General features: G+C 43.5%; 1 protein-coding gene across 3 annotated transcripts in view; it reads right to left on the reverse strand.

Annotated features, from left to right (window-relative positions):
* Positions 1-23,082, reverse strand: part of MAPRE2 (microtubule associated protein RP/EB family member 2) — a 239,535-nt gene extending 216,453 nt beyond the window's left edge. For 2 of the 3 annotated variants that reach the window (XM_089678317.1, XM_089678316.1), the window contains exon 1: positions 2,649-2,761. The gene's annotated coding sequence lies outside the window, so the exon portion shown is untranslated. Of the gene's footprint in view, positions 1-2,648; positions 2,762-22,985 lie in introns of those variants that run through there. The other variant, XM_089678318.1, reaches the window with a different exon arrangement.
* Between the last annotated feature and the right edge of the window lie 698 nt (positions 23,083-23,780).

A 23,780-nucleotide genomic window follows, 5' to 3' on the forward strand; every position in this document is an offset into this window, starting at 1 on the left:
TACTGTGTTTTGTTCTTTGTAGGCCTCATTCCGTTTTCGGTAAACAGTAGAATGATGTGCTTTACCGAAAAGCTCTATCTTGGTCTCATCTGTCCACAAGACGTTTTCCCAGAAGGCTTTTGGCTTACTCAAGTACATTTTGGCAAACTGTAGTCTTGCTTTTTTATGTCTCTGTGTCAGCAGTGGGGTCCTCCTGGGTCTCCTGCCATAGCGTTTCATTTCATTTAAATGTCGACGGATAGTTCGCGCTGACACTGATGCTCCCTGAGCCTGCAGGACAGCTTGAATGTCTTTGGAACATGTTTGGGGCTGCTTATCCACCATCCGGACTATTCTGCGTTGCAATCTTTCATCAATTTTCCTCATCCGTCCACGACCAGGGAGATTAGCTACAGTGCCATGGGTTGCAAACGTCTTGATAATGTTGCGCACTGTGGACAAAGGCAAATCTAGTTCTCTGGAGATGGACTTGTAACCTTGAGATTGTTGATATTTTGCCACAATTTTGGTTCTCAGGTCCTCAGACAGTTCTCGTCTCCTCTTTCTGTTGTCCATGCTTAGTGTGGCACAGACAGACACACAATGCAAAGGTTAAGTGAACGTCTCTCCTTTTTATCTGCTTTCAGGTGTGATTTCTATATTGCCCACACCTGTTACTTGCCCCAGGTGAGTTTACAGGAGCATCACATGCTTGTAACATTCTTATTTATCCGCAGTTGTGAAAGGGTGCCAATACTTTTGTCCAGCCCATTTTTGGAGGTTTGTGTGACATTATGTCGAATTTGCTTTCTTTCCTCCCTTTTTTTGTTTTGTCCCAATACACACAAAGGGAATAAACATGTGTATAGCAAAACATGTGTTAATGCAATACGTTTCGTGAGAAATACATGATTTCCTGGAGAAATATCAAGGGTGCCAACAATTTCGGCCATGACTGTATATATATATATATATATATATATATATATATATATATATATATATATATATATATATATACACATATATACATACATACACACACACACACACACACACACACACACACACATACGTAAAGCGCTGCGTAAATTGATGGCGCTATAGAAGTGCTTATAATAAATAAATTACATCGGCTCTATGTATGTCAAGCACAGGTACTCCAACATGATATAGAAACCCAAGAATGGCTAGGAACAAAACATTGGAAAATTCTGAAGTGGCCTTCTACGAGCCCTGATCTGAATCATATGAAACATCTATGGAAAGAGATGAACATACAGCCTAGAGAAGACAACCTTCAAATCTGAGACAGCTTAAACAGTTTGCTCAAGTGTGGATCAAGCCACCTCTTTGCAGGTACAGAGTCCCTACTGAGAGCTAAAAAAAAAAAAAAAAAAAAAAAAAAAAAAAAAAAAAAAAGGTCTTGTTTGCAGTGATTGCCTGCAAAATCTTATTGAGGTCTTAATTTTTGTTCAAGCCATTTTCATTTGTTTTATTAATTTTAAATACTGTTTTGAATTAAGAAAAAAAAATAAAAAGTCAATAGTAAAGTCACTTTTTTATTATATGTGGAACAAACAACGGATGCCAATTAATTTTATTAGTTTCAAGCTATTTCAGAGAAAATTGTGTGTTATTTTTTCATGGAAAAGACCGAACAAATTTGTCCATGACTATATTGTAATAAAAAGACCACACACACACACCCCCTTCTGTGTGCTGCTCCCCCCAGCCCCCCCCCAATACTCTCCTGAGCCCTCTCTCATACAGCGATGTGTACGGGAGCCTTGGCTGTCCGGGTCTCTCTTTTTACTGGCATTAGCCACTGGCTCCCACCGCTGTCGATCACAGCCAGTGAGGAGAGAGTGGGGGGCAGGGCCGAGACACGGCTCTATGTGTCTAATGGATGCATAGAGTGGGGCTCAGGAGCGAGCATGCACCAGTGCCCCCATAGCAAGCGGCACTAGTCAAGGTGGAGGAGCCAGGAGCGCTGGTGGGGGACCCAAGAAGAGGAGGATTGGGGGTGCTCTGTGCAAATCTACTGCACAGAGCACGTAAGTATAACAGTTTTTTTTATTTAAAAAAAAAAAAAAAAAAAAAAAAAAAAAAAAAAAAAAATCGAGCCTTTAATATCACTTTAATCATTCCTCCAAAGTTCAACGTAGTTAAAACAAATATTGAAATCTTGTACTTAAATTATATGCATGTAGGTGCTTTTAGTCCCTTTCATATACAGATTTGCACTATCACGACAATCATGACAGGTTTGCTAAGATTTTTAAAATGTTAGCATGTTTGTAGACCTAACAAGAATGAAACAAAATAAAATACCTGTGTGAAAAGAACTGTAACAGTGGCATCGATCTGTGGACTTAAAACACACTTGATTTTGCTTTGTGACTAGTCCTCTTCAATTTGAACAATAAATGACCCTACTATCACTACCACTTGAAACATCTGATACTAAAGACTATGAGCGTACACTAAAGACCGATTGCTGTGTGGAATTGTTTCTGATACGTAATAGGTTTATGCAAATATGTCAAGTCCATGAAATCGCATGGCAATGACATGAACATGAAACAAGAACATTGTTGGAAGACTCCAAAAGAAAATTACAGAATATCAACAAAGACAAAATAAGAACACAGTATGCATATACAGACCTTGACAGACTCTTGAGGAAGGATTGTGACTTTAAATGAGCTTCTTCTGCCAATCCCCGCACCCACCTCCTGTGTATCGCAGTCCCTCAGTGCCAAGCTGAGACAGTTCTGCTCTAGACAAACACAAGGAGGAGGGGGGCTGTGAATTGTGCCTGCACAGACTGGTAAGCAACAAATACCATACACCGACTCAAGTCATCCCACCCCCCAAACACCTTGATCCTGGTGCAACAACAGCACAGAGCAATCATAGGACAATATCACAGGGCATCTATGACTTCTACCCTGTCCTATATAAAGTACCACCCCGACTGGTCACACAATCACAGATAATTACCATTGCATGACAAGCCCATAGCCTTGGGCAAAATCACTGCCCTATTTTCATTTGTCATAGCAAAAACGTATCTATTGTAGTTGTTGCAAACTTAATAATGCAAAAGGCGTATGTAATTGTATAGGGAAAAGAAATTAAATACCCACGTTTGCGCAACAGTATAATTACCGTATTTAAAATATAGTATAATGAAGGATTTAAAATATAACAAATGATTTTTCCCCGGTAGGTAGGACAAGCATTCATATTTTACTGTGCTCTCCTACTGGATTTAAGATATATATAAATATGGGCAAGTTTGTATTCGACAAGTCATACAACAATTCTTATTTGGTTGGTTAATAAGGCATGGCTACAATATGCAGCATACAAAAACACATACAAAGGTCTCGATTTTCAAAAGATTATATTCCAATATAATGCATCAAAAATGTATTAGCGTCAAGTCCTCTTAATATCCTGCCCCTAGTTCAAGCAGTCCAAGGACAGAGTTGTTGATCAGTTTTTACACCCTATATCTGCGCTGGGATTTTGACAAATCTGAGCCTGGAAATGCTCAGGGCCAAACACTTCCAGGTCCAGCTTAGCAGGAGACTGCAAACCAACAGCCCTAACATTTTAAAGGATACAGTAAATTCTCCTTTTGAAAACAAATAATAAATCCACAGTTTTTTGCAGGTAAAAAAAATATGTGCATTTACAATTTTTTTTTCTAAGCAAATTGTGGGTGCAACCTCAGGATCCTGTAAACTCTCAGCATAGCTGTCTGCCTGTAGAATCAATGGGCTATAAGAGCGCTCACCAGCGTCCTCACAGTTCTTGGAGGACTACAAGCAATCAGTCTCAATGGCTGATGTTACTTAGAGGCATTTATTCACAGGAAACTGTGAATGAATGTTGCAGCCGTACAAGTGGAACATGTGATATTTTCCAAAAGGTGAACTTATCCTTCAAGCTGGGTATACACTACTACACGTGTCAAACTGGCTGCCCTCCAGATGTTGCCAAACTACAAGTCCCATGAGACATTGCAAGATTGACAGTTACAAGCATGACTCCCAACGGCACAGGCATGCTGGGACTTGTAGTTTCGCAACAGCTGGAGGGCCTCCAGTTTGACACCCCTGCATTACTAGAATTTAATTCAACATTTTCAATGTAAGAACATTCATTTGTTTTATTAATCATTATTAGGGCCAAATTGACGTTTGTTTTCGACCGCAGTGATGAGAAAATTCAAAGGAGCAGGATGGAAAATTTTTCTCAAAATGTACGACTTTCTAACACTGCGTGTTGTTTCCATTCAGTAAAGTCCGTTCAGTCAAAAAAATTAAAAATAAAAAAACTTAAATGCAAACAAAATCTTGAACTACTGTCAAACAACATTCAAATGTACTGAGAATTTTCATACAAATTTTTGTAGCCCTTTTAGTTTGAAATTCTGCTAGTGTATGCCTAGCTTTATCCTCTCTATATATCTCATAATGTAGCTCAGAAAGATCTTCAGAGGCAAAACATTTTTTTTTTTTTAGATAGTGGCAAGAATCACTGTCATGCTTTATCGCGGTCTGTGCCCCAGTTATGGATATTCACTCTAACTGTCCAGTGTCACCAAAAGAGTAATCTAAATTTTTCAGTTGCAAACAGAACAGGAATAGAGGAACAATCTGCCAATGATGACACTTGTTCTTCTCAAAAGTGTTATATAAGAAACATATACTCTTATTACCTGTTAAGTCTACAGGGCAGGAAGTAAATTGACATCTTCCTAATGAGCCAAAAAAAAAAAAAATCCATCTCTGCAGTTTTACCCTCCCCTACTCTGTCCAAAATGAAAACAAGTTTTGTCTATGTTCCAAAATGTACATAACCGTGCCTCCAGATGGAGGATGGGATCAGGAGTATTTAAAGTGTTACTAAACCTATGACCCTGCATTCACTATATCTGTTCTCCCACAGTATGCACAACATGTAAATGCAATTATTTTAGTAAATATAAAAACGGCTAAGTACCTTTTCAATCAGTTAGAGCAGTCTTGCGACTTCTAACAGTGTCCAGCAGAGCACTGGCCAAAACTTGTAGGTTGAGTATTCTCCCCTGATTGTCTTCGACTTCTAACAGTGTCCAGCAGAGCACTGGCTAAAGCATGCATGGGGACCAGGTGGGATCTGAGAGAGGCTGCGGGCTGCTTGATGGTATATGCAGAGCCTGACTCTTGTTCCCGAGGATTTCCAGAGCTGTGAAGGTGAGCGTCTTATCTCTTCCCAGGGTGGGGGTGGGAGGTTGCCAGTGTATGGAGGGGGGTGGTAGTGGAAGGCTCTCTTGGGTTGGGGTGGGGGGCTGGGGTGTTGTTGGTCAATGTCAGGCTCTGTTAGTGGGGGAGGGAGGTGTTGGTCGGTGTCAGGGTCTCTCTGTGGGGGGGAGCAAAAGGTTTGTGTTTCCTAGGGCAGCACAAAACCTGAATACACCACTGCCCTGACCCTCTGTCTGGACAGCACTGACTGGCCCTGTGCAAATCACATGCACTCAGCCAAGAAAAAGCAAAAACTCTAGAAATACACACCAAACTGAGCATTTGCAGCTTGCCTTCAAGGCTCTGTTCGATCAACAGATGGACTGGGGACAGTAGAAGAAGGGGAGGATCAGAGAAGGTAGGATCAAACATCAGTTTTATACAATGCAGAGGACTAACCCCTTAAGTTCCACAGTGAGTATAACAAGCTTGCTTTACTGTGTATACAGACTGATTTTACGGTTGTGGGTTTAGTAACACTGTAATATACAGAATGCAGAGGTCAGTAGTTAGTCATCCACAGCAGTCTTGAGTATGTCATGTCTAACCCAAACGTATGCTGTGCTGTATGCTCCATGCTCCTGACCATTGATCTCTTTATGATGGGCTGTACATTACACACTTCCAAACACTGTACTTCGTAGGCAGTGCCATATACTGTATTACATGCTAAACGCAGTATGCAATGCTGTATGTTGTACAGACTATTGCATGCCCAACATATTGAATGGTCAAAATTAGGACGTGTACAGCAGTAGTCATACAGAGTATAACTGGTGCACCCCTTATCCACCACTGCCCAGCTTTGCACTGCATATACCACTCTTTCACAACCACTCACTTCTGTACCCCTTTTCTATCATTTCTCTCCTATGCACTTCCTGCACCCCTTTTTATTAACTTCTCTCCACTGGAACCCTTCCCCTAACTGTTCTCCTTATCAGGCCCTGCAAACCTCTTCCAGCATGGGAGGTGGGGTGGGGGTTAATTAGTTGGAGCAGAAGAGCTTACTCAGTGCTTGCTAGAGGGCAACACAGGGGCTCTTGTGACCTCTTTGGCTTGTAACTGCATGCACAGCCCTGAAGGTGCCCTTTCCTCCTGTGTAAGCTGGAAGTGCCACTCTGGATGGAATCAGAGCCTGTCTATCCCCTGTGTGTGCAATCCTCTTTCCCCTCTGTCTGCCATGTCTGTCCTTTAGATATGGCTCAGGCCTTGCACTGGGATGTGGGGGATGGCACTTGGCATTGTCTGTGTGCCAGACAGGGAAACACTTTCCTGGCTAGTCAAGCTGGCCATTACTACCCAGCAAAAAGATTCAGCAGCCATGCCTATCTCCCCAAGCAAAGTGACTGGGTGTTTAGCCTGGTTGGACTATGTTTCCTCTGGCCCACATCTCTCTCCCCATCCTGAGCTGTGGCTTTGATCACCACTTGTATCTTGAAAATCTGTAGCTTCCACAGTACCTGGGAGAAGACCCCTAAGAGAGTCAGCACTTGCATTTGCTTAGTCATCAATTCAAGACTTCTAGTGATTCTAGAACACATGCATAGTGAAGTCAAATGTTCCACCAATCACCCTAGTCCACAGCAGTGCTTTGACAAAAAGGTACAGCAGCATGCACGTTGCATTGGAATGTGTGTAAATGCACCGGAATTCACATAAATGTAAGGGGGGGGGGGTTTAAAGGGGAAAAAAAAGGAGGAGGACAATGGAACATAATGCAAATGCATCACAAATGTGTGAACACACACACACACACACACACAGGTGGAAACAATGTGTGGCACTCTGAACACAGGGAGCCCTTACTTGCCAGAGATGTAGACTGGATCAATAATTTAGTCTGCTTTTAAAATCACAAGTGTACTTTCACAAAAAAGTATGTCCTGTCTGCATGACCCCCCACCCTCATCCCTCGACCTAAATCTACCCACCCTCTCCAGCCTTAGATGCATGCTTACTTGAATATTTTGGCCATGGCCTGCCACAATGCTGACATCCAGAGTTTCAAATTTCCTATGTTACAGGCCGTGCCTGTGCAGTTGATCCCTGCAGACTGGACCATCATCCCGGTGCTTGGTAGACTGTCCCAAAAAGCCTGCAAGTATCAACTGTGCAGTCACAGACAGTATTGCACTTAAATGATCCCATCATGATAGATTTAAAAATAAGATTAGGCACCAATTCTGAGCCTGATAACCTGACATAATTTCTAACTACAAAATAGCAGTGATCTAACAGTGTAATATTCCATAGTAGACCCCATTTTAATTTTCCTAGGGACTTTTTTAATTCCTCTAATTTCTTGAGACCATGCATAAGCTAAATAGACAAATAACGTTTACTTAAAACAGAACTATGAGCAAAAAGTTCTTTACATGTCCTTGTTGATGATTTCCTACCTTCACTGATATATGTCATCCATCTTCAGGGTTACTCAGTAATTGCCCTGAAATAGCCTAATCATTTTCAAATCAAACCATTAACTCTCTTTGGTCTCCTGGTTGTAAGACCAGTAGCTGTTATGCCTCCTATACCCCCAGCCACTGGTATTAATACATCCTTTCTGTAGTTATCCAGAAAGCAGTGATGTAATTCAGCCCCACTTGCAGTGGTGGACGGACCAAAATAAATTGTACAGGCCTAGTGTATCCGCCCACATTCACTACAATTCTCTGTGGTCGATAGGAACTATAGTTTCCTTTTACTGCACAGAGAGTGGAGAGGCTAGCATGTAATCCTTGCTGTTACACCTTCTTGACAGAGCAGATGCTGTTTTCTTTTGAATTACAGAGATGAGGTCCTGAAAAATCAATTAGACTTTTCTCCTAAATGGTATGGATTTTCAAAATTGTAAACTGTTTAGTGTTATATGTAGGGGGGGTGTACTAATGGGTGATTTTGTTTGCCTGTCCCGGAATTCTTCTTTAAATAAATCTATCATCAAAGCTAAAGCATTTAATTAGCAACATGAAAGAAAAAAAAAAAAAATCACAGATACCCAGAGCGGCTTGCATATACCTTCAGTCATCTTCATGTGTACTCCGGGAGGCCCACAACTAGGAGTCTTCTACTAAGCTAACTTAGAGTGTGAAAGTCAAAGAGTTAGCTTCCAGTCTCATATCTTACACACCTCACTACTGCCATCCTTCCCAGTGCTGGGTCAGTAGTGAAGTGAAGGATGGATAGATATGCTGCTGACCTTACCAAGCATTTGCACAAGCTGATGTTTGGTGCTCCCTGGGCATTCATTGCTGCAGGTACACACTACTTTCTGATATATGAATTAATATTTTTCACCGAAGGCAGACCTCTCTCAAAACTGTACACTGTTCTACAACAAATCAGTGAAAGCTGAATGCCTCATTTTAAGCAGCAGTTTTTACTAGCTAAATCCAGTAGAGGTTTTAACTTGTCATTTATGACATTCCAAAGTTAGACTTTTTGCCTTTTTAATTATTTATTGTTAAATTTATGAGGCTATTAATAATTTAGGAATCTTGTGGCCAAGCACAGAGTACAGATGTACTTTTTGAATCTCTCTTCTCTACTTTGCTGTACAGTTTTTCCTCTTCTAATTCAAAATAGAAACTGCAATAGGGAGCTCTGGTGAATCCACAATATTATCTCCACCTCTGTTCATTGAAATCAATTATCCAAGGCCTAAAACTAACTCATTGTCCAGGTGGAATATTGCATGTAAAAGATATAGTTTCTATGGTGTCTGGTGCATGTATGCGTGCATTACATAACCCAGATAACAAAAGCGTTCCAATATACAGTAGGCCTAGGAGGACCGAGAGACGATGGGGGCTTGGGCAAGTATGACATTTCTCATACCTGTAATATGGATGGAATATCATTATACAGTTTAAAGTAAAGGAAAGTATACTACTGAATTCTACATGTCTTGAAATAGGCATCCAGTAGAAGCCTTAAATTGTACTCCATGTCCTTAAAACTTCTTAGAAGGCATAAGAAGTGAAATAAGGGTAAAGAAGAAAAGAATTCTGGTCAGGTAGCTACATTATGTGTTGAATGAATTTAAAGTGTAACTTCACTCTCTGAATCATTGACTATTTTAATCCTTCTGCTGCCAGCATTAGAAGATACATAGAAAAGTATATAATTTTTACTTGTCTTAAAATTTGTTTACATTCCCTCAGTTACTTCTTGGTTTCAAGGCCTAGGCAAATCATGTCATACAATCGCAGGAGTCTTCAAGGGGAGGAGGAGTTTTCTCAGCTAAGCACACCCTCCTGCCTGCATGGCTGAGCTAAGACCAGATGGATTCCCGGAAGTAAAATGTTACATGAATTATTTGCCCCAACTCAAGAAGGCCACATCCAGAAATGCTAGTGGGTGTTTTTGGAAGTGATTTCTCAGCAAAATAAAGCACGGAGACATGGATGGATGGGGGAGTTTGCTTTGAATATTAAAAATGAATTAAATAGTTTTTGGTTTGTGGTGCTCAGATGCAGTGTAATTCCACTTTAAAAATCTATTGTCATTGGGATGTGCAATGCTCTTAAAAAGGTATCCCTATGATGAGCATTCTGTCCACAAACAGGCAAAAGCTGTCCAAAAACAGGCATAGGTTTGTTGGTCTTTCAGATTATATAAAGTAAAATAATTTGGTGTGGTAGTGATAGATCATATACAGCACAGTGAAAGTAGTTGGTGTGATAGTCAGTGACTGATAATATATTGTGGCATTAGTTGATATGATAGTCTTTGACAGATTATACAATAACAGTCGCTGACATACTATATACAGTGACATTAGTTGGTATGACAGCTGGTTACAGATTATGTACAGTGACAACTTTCATTTGACATAATTGGTGGAAACATTCTTGGATCATTTATCAGTTCACTACATGCTTCAAGGGTCATAAAAAATGTCCACAGATCACAGCTTGTTTATTATGCTCCCTTTGCATTATAGGCCACGTTTTCTTGTCCCAGTATTCAGTCGTAACTCAGAGGAACTGAAATCTGTCCCATTAGTAAAGTGCTGACAAGGTAAAAGAGTAAGATCGTGTTTGTTTCACTTGCGCGTGAAATGATGAAAAAAGTGAGGGAGCATTACACACCACAGCAGAAGTCAACAAAGGTGGAGATATACTGCCCATGGCTAAAGGGACACAGAATGCAGGGGTTCAGTAGTAAATGAAGCAAAGGTTCAGTAGTAAGCGATACAGAGTTCAGGGGTTCACTAGTACGTGATGCAAAGTTCAGGGGTTCAGTAGTACGTGATGCAAAGTTCAGGGGCTCAGTAGTGACACAGAGTTCAGGGGGTCAGTAGTAAGGCAGAGTTCAGGGGGTCAGCAGTGAGGAAGAGTTCAAGGGTCAGTAGTGAGGAAGAGTTCAAGGGTCAGTAGTGAGGAAGAGTTCAAGGGTCAGTAGTGAGGAAGAGTTCAAGGGTCAGTAGTGAGGAAGAGTTCAAGGGTCAGTAGCAAGTAAGGCAGAGCTCAGTAGTAAGTGGGGCAGAGCTGAGGGTTCAGTAGTAGCTGAGGCATGATTTAGGTGTCAGTAGTACGGCAGAGTTCAGGGCATCAGTGGTAAGTGATGCAAAGTTCAGGGTTTCAGTAGTGAGGCAGAGCTCAGGGGTCAGTAGTATGTGACACAGAGTTCAGGAGTCAGTGTTAAGTAAGGTAGAGTTCAGGGCTTCGGTAGTAAGTGACACAGAGTTCAGGGGGTCAGTAGTAAGCAAGGCAGAGTTCAGGGGGTCAGTAGTAAGTGATTCAGGGGTCAGTAGTATGTGACAAAGTTCAGGGCTTCAGTAGTAAGTGATTCAGGGGTCAGTAGTAAGTGACACAGAGTTCAGGGGGTCAGTAGTAAGGCAGAGTTCAGGGGGTCAGTAGTAAGGCAGAGTTCAGGGGGTCAGTAGTAAGTGATTCAGAGCTCAAGGGTCAGTAGTAAGTGATGCAGAGCTAAGCAATCATCAGGGTATTGTAAGGCTGCACTATAAGACTGGGGGCTACTGCTGCTTGCTTACGTGAAGTGGGCCAGGGCAAGCCAGCCCTGGGTAGTCACGCAGACATGTGGGACAGTGCAACTGAGTCAAAGTAAGCAAATTAAGGAAAAGCCACAGTCAATTATCAATATACTGGCAGCTTGGCAATGAGCATTTTGTGAGAGAGAGGAAAAGGGAGCTGCAGGAACTGGGCAGAATTGCCGATCCGATCAGTGGCCAAAAATAAAGCATGGTGGATGGGACTTAAGTGGCACTGCAGGCATTATGTATATTACATCGCAGTCACTGCATATGGGCTGGACGCACAGATCACTTTGCCTGGCACCCGGCCCAGTGGATCACTGCAGTGTAAGTAAGGTCTGCAATGTCACTGCAAGTAATGGCTGCAATGCAGGTCACTCCACCTATCAATTTCATTTTTCTGATTGCTGCACTGTTGCTAAGTGGTCTGGTGGCACTGGGTGCCTGGGTAGGATGCTCTGGGGGAAGATGGACCCCCTTAAACTCCCCCTTGCCTACGCCCCTGTATTACTGACAACTCCTGAGCATTTCAATACTGCTCAGATTATTCAGTTTTCAGAATAGCTGAACTGTGCTCAATATATTATCTCCCACCTTCAGACCAAGAACAGTAGAATTTATAAAGAGAAGCCCACTGAAATCAATGTGTTAAATGGGCCTTTGTCAAGTAAAGGGATGTATTCCAATTAGGAGAATTTTTGGAGGTACCTTAGAAAGACTCATCCAGACTTTGTGAAATGGGATGTAAATGAGATGACAAAAGCTGACAGAAGCATTCCTTCATGCATTACTCCTGATAAATAAATAACCATCTGTTCGATTTTACCAAGACAGACACAGAACAGGATGGCTGCTAATTTGCACTACTGTCCTTCATAACAGAAAGGAAGTATGACCACTTATACCGAATAGGCTGCCTAACTAACTTTAGTAGATGGGTCCCAATGGCTTTACATCACATTCATGTTTAATGATGAGAGGCAAAAGTGCATGGCTATCCGATTTTATGAGTCCAGTAGGATATAGATTCTTACAGAGGTCTAGAATGTACCAAAACAGTATATTTTTGTTCAAAGTTGCGCATTTTTCAAACTGTTAAAAAAGTATTACATAAAGAGCGCTGGTTGTGATCTGATCAATGATGTGTAGCCTCGTCTAAGTGTGTGACATATTTTAATTTCTATTAAGTAAAGAAATAAAACAAAAAAAAACAAAAAAAGATAAAGTAACGAAAAGTAACCAATAGTGTAACTTTTCTCCACGAAATACAATAAAGTTTCCTTCTAACAATTGCAAATAATATATTTTATATCAGTCTGGCATGCGCATACATATTACATATAAATATCATATACACAGTGTATTATACACATACAGTACATACACAACACTGTGTACTATGCAAAAGTTTAAAGGCACTTGAGAAAAACTGCTGTAAAATGAGGATGCTTTAAAAAAAGAAAAAAAAAAAGGCAATTAAGATTTATTTATCAATCAACAAGGTACACAAACAGAATAACCTAAATCAAATCAATATTTGGTACACTTGGACACAGGGATAGTTTAAAATAGTGGTTGGGAGGGGGTAGATAAAACCATGCAGATGAACTGCATTTTACTGTCCTCCAACAGCTCCCCATTAGCTGTAAAGGCAAGAGTTGGAGGTATATATAGAAGCCAAGACCAGGATCCTTTGCTTCACGCCCATAACAGGCATTTCATCCCCCGCCATGTTCAGTGAGCAATGCACGTGGTTGCGGTACGGTAGTGCAGCATTTGGAGAGTTAAAACAAACAGAGAGGAGGCGACATATGGCCTCTTCACATCTGTTAAATGCCTCTGAAAAGCAATCGAGGCATGGATTGCTCTTCAGAGGAGTGCAAGTCCTTGCTGCTAGTCTAAACGAGCCCTTAAGGATTTTGCAATCAATGTCCAGTGCATGATTTAAGATAAAAAAAAAACAGATGTTACGGATCAACAAAATAACACAGGTTAAAATACAATGGTGAAATCAAAGGGCCCTTTCACATGAACAGCAGCCCTCGTCTCCCCTTCTGAAAAGCCATCCATGCTGGATCACTTTTTAGAGGGAAGTTGACAGATTGTTGGGAGGCAATATGTCGCTTTCTCGCTGCCTGTTTTAGCCCCAAAAAGCCCGAACCATCGTGCTGCATTGCATGTGGTTGCAGGGCAGTTGCGAGTTGCGGCGCAGCCCCATTCATCTTTATGGGTAGCATTTGGTGGCCATCGACTACAGCAGGGGGTATTATTTTTGCCACATCTGTAAAGCAAAGCATATTCCTGCAGCATGTGTACAGCCCTGAACAGCTGAATGTTCTCCTTATAAATGGCATAGGTTAGGCGTCCAGCGCACCTGCTGATGGCTGTGAACCATGCTGCCCTCGGAAGACTTGGTTCACAGACAGTGTGCATAGAGCTAACCCGAGTGGCTCTGTACCTTGGGATTACTGTTACTAATCATAGAGAGACCAATCACAGTGCTCACAGGTGAAAACAGTATAGTGTGTACATCTGTGAGCCCTTCACTTCCTCTACAAAAAGGAGGAAAGGGGAACAAATGAATAAATAAGATATTTGTTAGTTCCAGAGAAAAACACAGGTCACTGCAGCAGCATATAAGGACAGTTTCTTACCCCCCCCCCCCCCATATAGCTGCTCTCTGGCTTGCCTCTGTATGTCATCTTCACCTCCCTTATTGTGCACATTAACCTTTTCATCTCCTCCCCACTATGTATGCACACACTGTATCTAGTGCACCATGACCAAGCTCTGTGTTTTAACCCCCTCAATTCCAGTATCTCTCTTCATTTCAAAAACGTTGTGGCGAAAAATGAGATTACCTTGGGTTGAGCAGACAAGTTTGGGGCTGTTTATGCTAAAATAAAAATGACAGGACAGCACAGAGTATAGATAAAAACAAAAATTACACACTACCAAAAGAAAGATCTCTCAGGCTCACAAACATGAGCATTACCGACTGATACTCAAGTGGTTAAAACACATGCACTTCTACTATTTCACAATCATGACAAGGGGTTTCTCACTCACCTTACTTATGTAGTATTATGGAGACAGCAGGGGGAGAGCTGCTGCAACAGGAGTGAGACTTCATCAAGGGGTTGGCAGAATCGAGAGAGCTGGCCTGGAAATCTTACCATACGAGTCTCTGAAATATACTTTTGGTTAAAATGTATTAGGCTGCTTTATAATAGGAACTTGGAGGTTTCTGATCAACACTAGCTGTGTTCATAATAAGCTGCTATATCAGCAGGCATCCTGGGAATACTGCTGTCATAATAACAATGAATACACCAAGGGTTTGTGCATCCACATTAGTTCAGAGTAGTACTGTGCGACTTTGTCTTCACTTTTTACCAGTTAACCCCTAGTTGACTCATACTGCTGTCCATGGTACTTAATATCTGCACCTCCTATTGTAGCATTAGAAATGCACTGTGCTTGTACTAGGTGTTCTATTCAGGGGGAACATAGGAAATTTGGGGGGCATTTTACAACAGTCTCCAATACTGTAAAGTGGGATTATAAAAAAAAAATAAAAAAGTTGCCCTTATAATATTTCAAGTGGACAAAAGACAACCATCAGACAGCCTGGGTTATTACCCCATGCTGGTATTGTACATCTGAATACTATTTATACTTAGAAGTGCTGAGCAACGCACCTTTACATTGTAAACTTTCACCAGCAGGACCCTCCTAACCCCCCTGTCTTGAATGGTAATATAACTGTACTGTATCCCTTTTTTTGTAAATTGTGATGCAACTGTTGGTGCTATATAAATATTGCATTATAATAATAATACACTGCAGGTATTGTAAAGTTTGGTGTTTTCAGAACAAAAATGTTGATGGTAAATGACTGTCAAAACAAAAATTGTATATATTGTAGCCTACCCATTCTTAGATGTAGTAGATGCATTTTTTTCTTTTTTTAGGTTTTTTTTTTTCACCTGTTGATCCTGGCAGTAAGGGCTTGTTTGCATGGACGACCAGGGGGCAGTAAAAGAAGGTGGTTGAGCCACGGTTTTACCACAGCACACCTCACAACAAAAAGAAACACATGCATGCTGCAGCGCGATTCTTGGTTCACTGCCAAAAGTAAACAGCATGTTGCATTCAGTGGGCGGAACGTGGATCATTTAAGTGTAATGTATGTGACTGCAGTGCATGGTGTGGTAGTTACAGGATTAAAACAGGCGGCAAAGCAGCAACATATTGTCTTTTTTACCAGATCTGAAAAATAATTTTCAACAATCTGCAGTGGATCACTTTGCACAGGTGCTGAAACATTGGCTGTATGTATGAATAAGACTTTATCTGTTATTTTTCAGCTTCCTTTAACAGAACAAGCTGTCCAGTAAAAGTGGCAGTTGGAGTGTTTACAATGGTCAGAATATATTCATTAAGTGTTCTTGCATGGCAAGACCACTTACCGTTATCTCACATATATATTCTTATTATTATATATGAATTTACCACCCTAACTCCTCACCCAGTTTTTACACTACATAGACAGTAATATACCGAAATGTGAAGATTGTTCCTGATTGGTGTGCTATTACTTTGTGGAACATTTCGCGGAATGGTTCACGAAATATCACTGTTTTTGTGGTGAAATTGGTCTAATAGGAATGAATGGCGGAATGTTCAAAACTAGGGTGGGAGCTGACAAAACCTTTTCACAGTTACTCCAGCCACTCCAACCACACAACAGTTACTCAAGCCACTCCACCCAGTTACTCCGCCCACTCCAGTTGTAGACTACTGGTGGAGGCAAGAACACTTCACACAATTTACCCAGAAATTGTAGCTTTTCTAATTTGTTTAAATCTTTTATCCCAAAAGGAAATAAATGATTTCTGTAACTGTTTAAAAAGTATTACACTGTAAATGTATTAGTCACTTATGGAAGTTCATCTAAATCGCCTAGTCAACCTAACACTACCCTCTCCACAGACTGATAAAGGGTGGCTATGTTGCTCCTCCATAGATGCAGTGTCGCAGTGAGTATAGCCATCTTAAGACAGGAAGTGTGTTACTGACATAGTCACCAGATGAAATAAAGGGGAACCTCCTAGATTGTTAGCTCCAAGGAGCAGGGCCCTCCTTTCCCTCTTGTATTGAAGCTGTATTGTCTTCCGTTATATTGTAAAGCACTGAGCAAACTGTTGGCGCTATATAAAATCCTGTATAATAATAATAATAAGGGAAAAAAAAAACGTAAAAAAGAAGTATGGCAACCCCCCCCTGTTATACTCACCTAGGTTGATGCAGCATCGACCCGATGCTGCCTGGCTCTAAGTGTGCACATGATCGCTGAGTTCTCACAGCCGCTGAGCAGAGAGCGGGACTGTCACTCACCACTCTCTTCTAAGCCCCCTATCGCTCACTGGAGCGCTGGGCTGTGGAGGGGGAGTGAGTGCCTGGCTCAGGCTCTAAGCACTTCACTAAGAGGCTGAGCCAGATGCCGCTCCAGACTCTGGGGTGGATCCCGACTTTGAATTTGGGATATTTCCCCAGCCTGCACCAGCTGAGTGACATCAGCCGACAGCAGACTTCCGTCACAGAAGTGCAGCCAAAAGAGTTTTTGCTGTACTTCTCCATTAAAGAAAATGAATGCAGCTGCTACAAGTATGAATTGCTAAGCTACAATATATTACATTGTATTTTTTTTTGGGGGGGTGGGGTTAGATATGCTTTATGTTTGAATTGTCATTTGCATAGCTTGCATAACATTTCATTGCATGTTCTACCTATACTATAAGCTATGTATCAAACTCAGATAACAGCTGATCTTAAAATGAATGTTGTAAAGGAAAGCGGCAGAGGATGTGCTAATAGCATAGTCATGCTAGTGCTGGGGCAGTGAAGCTAAAGCAACTCCCTGAGTCATTACAACCTTGGAACTCAGAATAGCTGCTTATATCACAGCTTGATCACACAGCCGCCTGGCTTCAAGACAGAGTTCATATTAATAATTACTCATAGAAACCTCACAAACTGATACACGTTAACACTTGGAGCTCATGTATAAAAAGCTAAGTAATATATTTTACTTTGCTACTTGTAATCTAATGTCACCACTAATCAACATACACCAAATGGTGAAAAGTAGATAGACTGGTGAAGAAAGCAAACAAAATACAAGTTCTGGTCCTACATTGGTAAATGAGGAATTCCACATAATGATATGAGTTTAGCCCCTAGTGATGTATTAAAGTAAACTCTACAATTAATTTAGGAAAGCTTAGTATTGTTAATTAGTCCCTGAATTCTTTGTCCCCATATCACACAAGAAGCATTCATTCCCTTTCTGTATTTGGTTTTATATCTTGTGCAAGTCATTCCCTGGACAAGAGCAGCTTTAACCATTCATGTCTTGTATTGGAAATACATCTGTATCTGATCACATAAGACTCATTAAGGAAACAATATACACAGTGCGTGCTCGGTCTTCTTTGTATGTATTGTCACATGGAGTATGTCTCTTAGACAAGGCCTTCCCCCACAGTCCAAATCAATCCCTAAAATGTGCCTAATCATTGATTCAGCGCATACATTAGTGGTTCAGGAGAGCAGGCAGCTGGGGGATGGAGATTAGTCTCTGGGGGCATCCGGGAAGCTCTAGAAAGCACTTCAATAACTGCAATTATTAGAAGAACACATAGAATTGTGCTTTAAGGGAGAATGGGACTGAGCGGGGACAGCGAGGGGGTTAACCAGCTGCCATCCTCATTTAGATTTTACAATGAGAGTAGTGACGATTGCCATTAAAGCGGAATATAGTGGAATTGACAGACGTCAGTGCACGGAGCTGTAAAATGTGACCCTCCTTATAGCGAATCCAGGACTATCAGGAGTTCTACAACCAGAGTTATTCGAAGATTCCTTATTTACCTTCCAACATGTTTTACACAGGTGACCACACTGTAAAAACTGTGCATAGCTCAGTCTATGGTAGATGAGTCAGTACTGCTAAAAGATCTATGGTAGTCATAGGTCTACTTCAGTCATCCTTAACTAAAGTTCCTCCAGAGGTTTCTAGGGGTTCCATGGCCAGCAGTGACGTCACTCACGGCCATGGAACCCCTAGGAATCTCTGGAGGAACTCTAGTTAAGGATGACTGAAGCAGAGTTCCTCCAGAGGTTCCTAGGGGTTCCATGGCTGGAAGTGATGTCACCCACAGCTCTGGAACCCCTAGGAATCTCTGGAGGAACTCTACTTAAGGATGACTGAAGTAGAGTTCCTCTAGAGGTTCCTAGGGGTTTCATGGCCGGAAGTGACGTCACCCACGGCTCTGCACACTGGCAGAGGTGCCTCCCTGCTATTTGCCCGAGTTCCCCCTGAGCACAGGTAAGCCTTAAGGAAGAACCCCCTGGTTCCATGGCCCCAATACTGTGGTCCAGCTCACGAAAGTGTTCTGCTGGACAGCCTGCCAGGAAAGACCCCCCTAGTGATGCATATCCCTGAAAGCATGCAATCCAGCAGAGCCCCTGCTCAACCACCAGGAAAGCTGCCTCCAGGAAACACAAGAACTGAAGCATTGAGGGGTATAGAGGCCTTTATTTTAAAAAAGTGGATCATGCGATTCCTGGTGGGAGGAGGCAATCTCTCATGCAAAGCTGGCCTGGAAGATGACTTGGGGGGGGGGGGGGGGGTCGGGAAGAAAACGAATACAGCCACATTGACGGATTGTTAAGCACCAATATATTACATTTTTGTTTTCTGATTTAATATCACTTTAAAATATATTCATGAAATGTTAGGGCTTGTTCACACAGGTGGCCCATTTTGCCACCCCTCTGAAAAGTGGTCTACAGCCAATCGCTTTTCACAGGCTTTTGCCAGGCGATGTCACCTTCTCACTATTTTAACCCTCAGACTGCCAACCCACAGCTCTGCAACTATTTATAGCCATACGGTACAATTTGCTTGAACAGGGAAAATTTTGGCACAGACCCAAAGCTTCACGTGTATACACCCCCATCCTTCTGCCCTTGCAGAATAAAGGGTGTGGTAAAAATGCAGCTCAATCTTGTGGGGTTTTTTTCATGACCCCCCCCCCCCCCCCAAACAAAAAGTGTGAATGAGCCCTTAGGCCCCTTTCACACTGAGCAGATTCCATGCGGATTTCCATCCAATAATCAGGAGATCAGCTGACACATCCCCTGCTGAATGGAGAAAAGTGGGCAGGTGACCGCTCAGTTTCTGCAGCCTGGACACAGACAGAGCCCGCTCTGTTCTAAGGGCGGTTGTGAGTAAATAGACCCAGAGGTAGGTGGGTGTAAATGTACACAAGTCCATTTACACCCACCTGTCCTTAGGGATGCATTGATCATCCAGTCAGGTCTGCCTAGAAAAACTGACAGGCAGACTTGTTTGGATAGCCCATGTAAAACAGGACTTAGGGTGGCAGTCTCACCACCTCTGCAAGACTGATACAACATCGGCGGCTTTCTTGCAGTGATTACTCCACCCTCAATTTGTTACAAGGAATTGTCACTAAGAAAATCATAATTTATTTATTTATTTCAGGTACTTATATAGCGCTTTACATATATATTGTACATTCACATCCGTCCCTAACCTTCAAGGGTGTACAATCTAAGGTAATGACTTTCTATGGGGGCATTAAGGCCTGGATCACACGAGGTATAGTGAACAGTATGCCTGTGAAGGGCTGTCTTTATCTACAAGGGGACACACAGGTGTTCCGGACATTCCTGTCCACGCAGTCCCATTGATGTCAATTGGGAAACAGTGGCTGCACAGACACTGCATCCAATCTGACATCCATGCTGGTGCATGGGCCTAAATGCTGTAGTACGCCCCATTTGACCGAGGCCTAATATTGACCTTTTTACAGCAATCTGTGACTCAGTGATCAAGATTCATCACGTTTCAGCTTGGCAATAAAATTGCTAGAAACAATCAGTTTTAATGTTTTCCTGTGAAAGGTTGTAGGAATCACAATGCTCAGCCATGACTTGCTGAATGAGAGCTTTGCAACTAAGCACAATCCAATGCTCCAGCAAATAGCAAACTTCCACACTGCTAGCCACAAATTGCTGGCATTACCGATTTGTAGCAGTGGTTCATCTCTGTGGAAAAAAAAAAAAATCACCTGTCTAGGGTGTCATCAGTCTAGGGGTGACATTCCTCTCACTAACCCCAATAAAGTGGACTTAGCAAGAGATGCCAAGACCTGAAGATGATTTGGAAGGTTCCTCTAGGGTAGTGGTTCCCAACCTCAGTCCAGACAGGTCATATTTTCAAGATATCCTTCACTTTGCACAGGTGGACCTTTAACTCCTTCCTTCCTGCCCCAGCTTCCCTCAAAACAGCTTGGAACACTTGGGTTCGGCAATCACATGACCACTGCCACAATGGTCACATGGTCAGATGCCGGTCCCGCCAGCTACCAATCTGCAACAGTTCAGCCTTTGTCCAGACAGCAAGTAGTGGGCATTCTCTCAGCACATAAAGAATGGCCACCCAGTAACACATATGTGCAGTGTGCGAGTGTTAAAGCCCACCCTTCTGCCATCGCACATATGTGTCAGGGCCGGTTCATATATGGAATGTGGTCCTGCACAATTCGCACTCCATGCAAAACGCACTCCACTTGTGATCTGCAGCGGGTGGCAAAACAGTTAACGTCGCAAACGCAGTGTTTGCCCGCACTGGATCGCATTGCACTTTTGTACCAAACAATCCCACTGCAGTGCATTTTAAAAGTAGTGCATGCACTACTTTTGGTGCAGTATGAGAACCGCATGTGAATCACACGGCACACTCCTGTGCTACTTATCTGCAGCCATGGTGTGAACCAGCCCTTAGGCGGTTGTAAAGGGCCTAAATCAATGCCCATGGGTTGGTGTGTATGACAACTGCTTCATACATGGGGACATTACCAAATCATGACCTGTTGGGGGTATCGGAGGACTGAGGTTGGGAACCCCTGGTCTGGGATGAGAAAGTTGGGGAAGAGGGGTCAGGTCCATGGAAAGATGAGGAGTGACTGTCAGCCTTCTCCTGAACACTGCCATCATATATCTACCTTCTGACTCCTCATCTATGAGAGCTGACAGCCAGTGTGGAGGGAGATGGTAACACTTCCTGCTCAGGTGTCAGTGATTCCAGTGCTGGGGTGTCAGTGATTCCAGTGCTGGGGTGCCAGTGCTCACACTGTTCAGGTGTCAGTGATAACAGTGCTCACACTGTTCGGGTGTCAGTGATAACAGTGCTCGGGTGTCAGTGATCGCACTATTCGGGTGCCAGTGATCCCAGTGCTCCGGTGCCAGTGATCCCAGTGCTCGAGAGTCAGTGATTCCAGTGCTGGGGTGTCAGTGCTCACACTGTTCGGGTGTCAGTGCTCACACTGTTCGGGTGTCAGTGCTCACACTGTTCGGGTGTCAGTGCTCACACTGTTCGGGTGTCAGTGCTCACACTGTTCGGGTGTCAGTGCTCACACTGTTCGGGTGTCAGTGCTCACACTGTTCGGGTGTCAGTGCTCACACTGTTCGGGTGTCAGTGCTCACACTGTTCGGGTGTCAGTGATAACAGTGCTCACACTGTTCGGGTGTCAGTGATAACAGTGCTCGGGTGTCAGTGATCCCAGTGCTCCGGTGCCAGTGATCCCAGTGCTCCGGTGCCAGTGATCCCAGTGCTCCGGTGCCAGTGATCCCAGTGCTCCGGTGCCAGTGATCCCAGTGCTCCGGTGCCAGTGCTCACACTGTTCGGGTGTCAGTGATAACAGTGCTCGGGTGTCAGTGATCCCAGTGCTCGGGTGTCAGTGATCCCAGTGCTCGGGTGTCAGTGATCCCAGTGCTCCGGTGCCAGTGATCCCAGTGCTCCGGTGCCAGTGCTCACACTGTTCGGGTGCCAGTGCTCACACTGTTCGGGTGCCAGTGCTCACACTGTTCGGGTGCCAGTGCTCACACTGTTCGGGTGCCAGTGCTCACACTGTTCGGGTGTCAGTGCTCACACTGTTCGGGTGTCAGTGCTCACACTGTTCGGGTGTCAGTGCTCACACTGTTCGGGTGTCAGTGCTCACACTGTTCGGGTGTCAGTGCTCACACTGTTCGGGTGTCAGTGCTCACAGTGCTCGGGAGCCAGTGATCCCAGTGCTCGGGAGCCAGTGATCCCAGTGCTCGGGAGCCAGTGATCCCAGTGCTCGGGTGTCAGTGATCCCAGTGCTCGGGTGTCAGTGATCCCAGTGCTCGGGAGCCAGTGATCCCAGTGCTCGGGTGTCAGTGATCCCAGTGCTCGGGAGCCAGTGATCCCAGTGCTCGGGTGTCAGTGATCCCAGTGCTCAGTGCACTGACATCTGCTCGGAGAGTTTCATCATAGCTCTGCACTGATTGTGACAGCCCCGGTGTAGAGGCGGCAGGCACTGATCACTCTGTGACTGTACACAGGGACTCCCAGCACTGCTGTAGCCGATCTCCTCCGTGCCATGTGCCGGCAGTGTGTGGGTGCGGTGTGGGTGTTGATGAGCTCGGGGATCTCGCTGATGATGTAACACCGGTGAACTCAGAGCTCCTGAGCAGGGAAGGCACTCGGTGCCGGGCTGTGATGTCGGTAGGTAGTAGGGGTGCAGCAGAGTGACGTCTCTCCTTTCCTCCCGTCATACACTTTACAGACAGGCGAGGAGTTCACTTACCTGCCCCGGCTCCCAGCTCCTCACTCCAACTCGCTGACAGCTACTGCCGGCTCCGCCGCTTTGTTGTTTCTCCTCCCTCTCTGTCAAAGCTCCGTGACACGCCCATCCCACCCTTTCTGCTGCTGCGTCACATGACTGGTGAGGCACACCCACCCCGGCTGAAGCTTGGTGTCTGGGGAAGCCGTCTGGAAGGGGTGTGGCCAGGAACAAATGTGGGGGCGGATCCCTGGCTGGCTGGACAATGCTGTGCTCAGTCATCGCGGGGCTCGGTGCTGGGGGTGAGCTCAGTACGGAGCGGTACCGGAACTCAGGGCGTCGTGTATACTGGAGGAGCTGTGATGTCACATGGTGTTCCCTTTAACCCCTTCGTGACGGAGGGTAAAAGAAGTCCCAACGCCTGAATACAGTTTTCTAACTTTGCCATGTGTTATGTGTAGGTAGAACTGGACAGCTTACAGCAACTACTCCGTGCATCCAGTTGTTTTATACCTTTTGTTTTTGATTTTTAGGACAAATTGGGCTTTCGTTTGTTGGTAAATGGTAATAGAGCCCTCCTGATTTTTTTTTATTATCAATGTGAAACTGGCACAAAATAGTAAAAAAAAAATGACTTAGCTGTAGATTTCTTGCTATTACCATAACCTGCCACCAAAAACAATGCAAAATAAATTCTCCCAATCCTGTTTGCAGTGATATCACATAGAGATATATACAGGGGTTACACAGAAAAAATAATGGAAACTCTACATGATTTGCAGGTGCGAAAGTGACATGTTTCATATTGAAAACTGAAGT

The sequence above is a fragment of the Staurois parvus genome, unplaced genomic scaffold (genome assembly GCF_062004578.1).
Source record: "Staurois parvus isolate SC_StPar_1 unplaced genomic scaffold, SC_StPar_1.0 ptg000203l, whole genome shotgun sequence".
NCBI lineage: Eukaryota > Metazoa > Chordata > Amphibia > Anura > Ranidae > Staurois > Staurois parvus.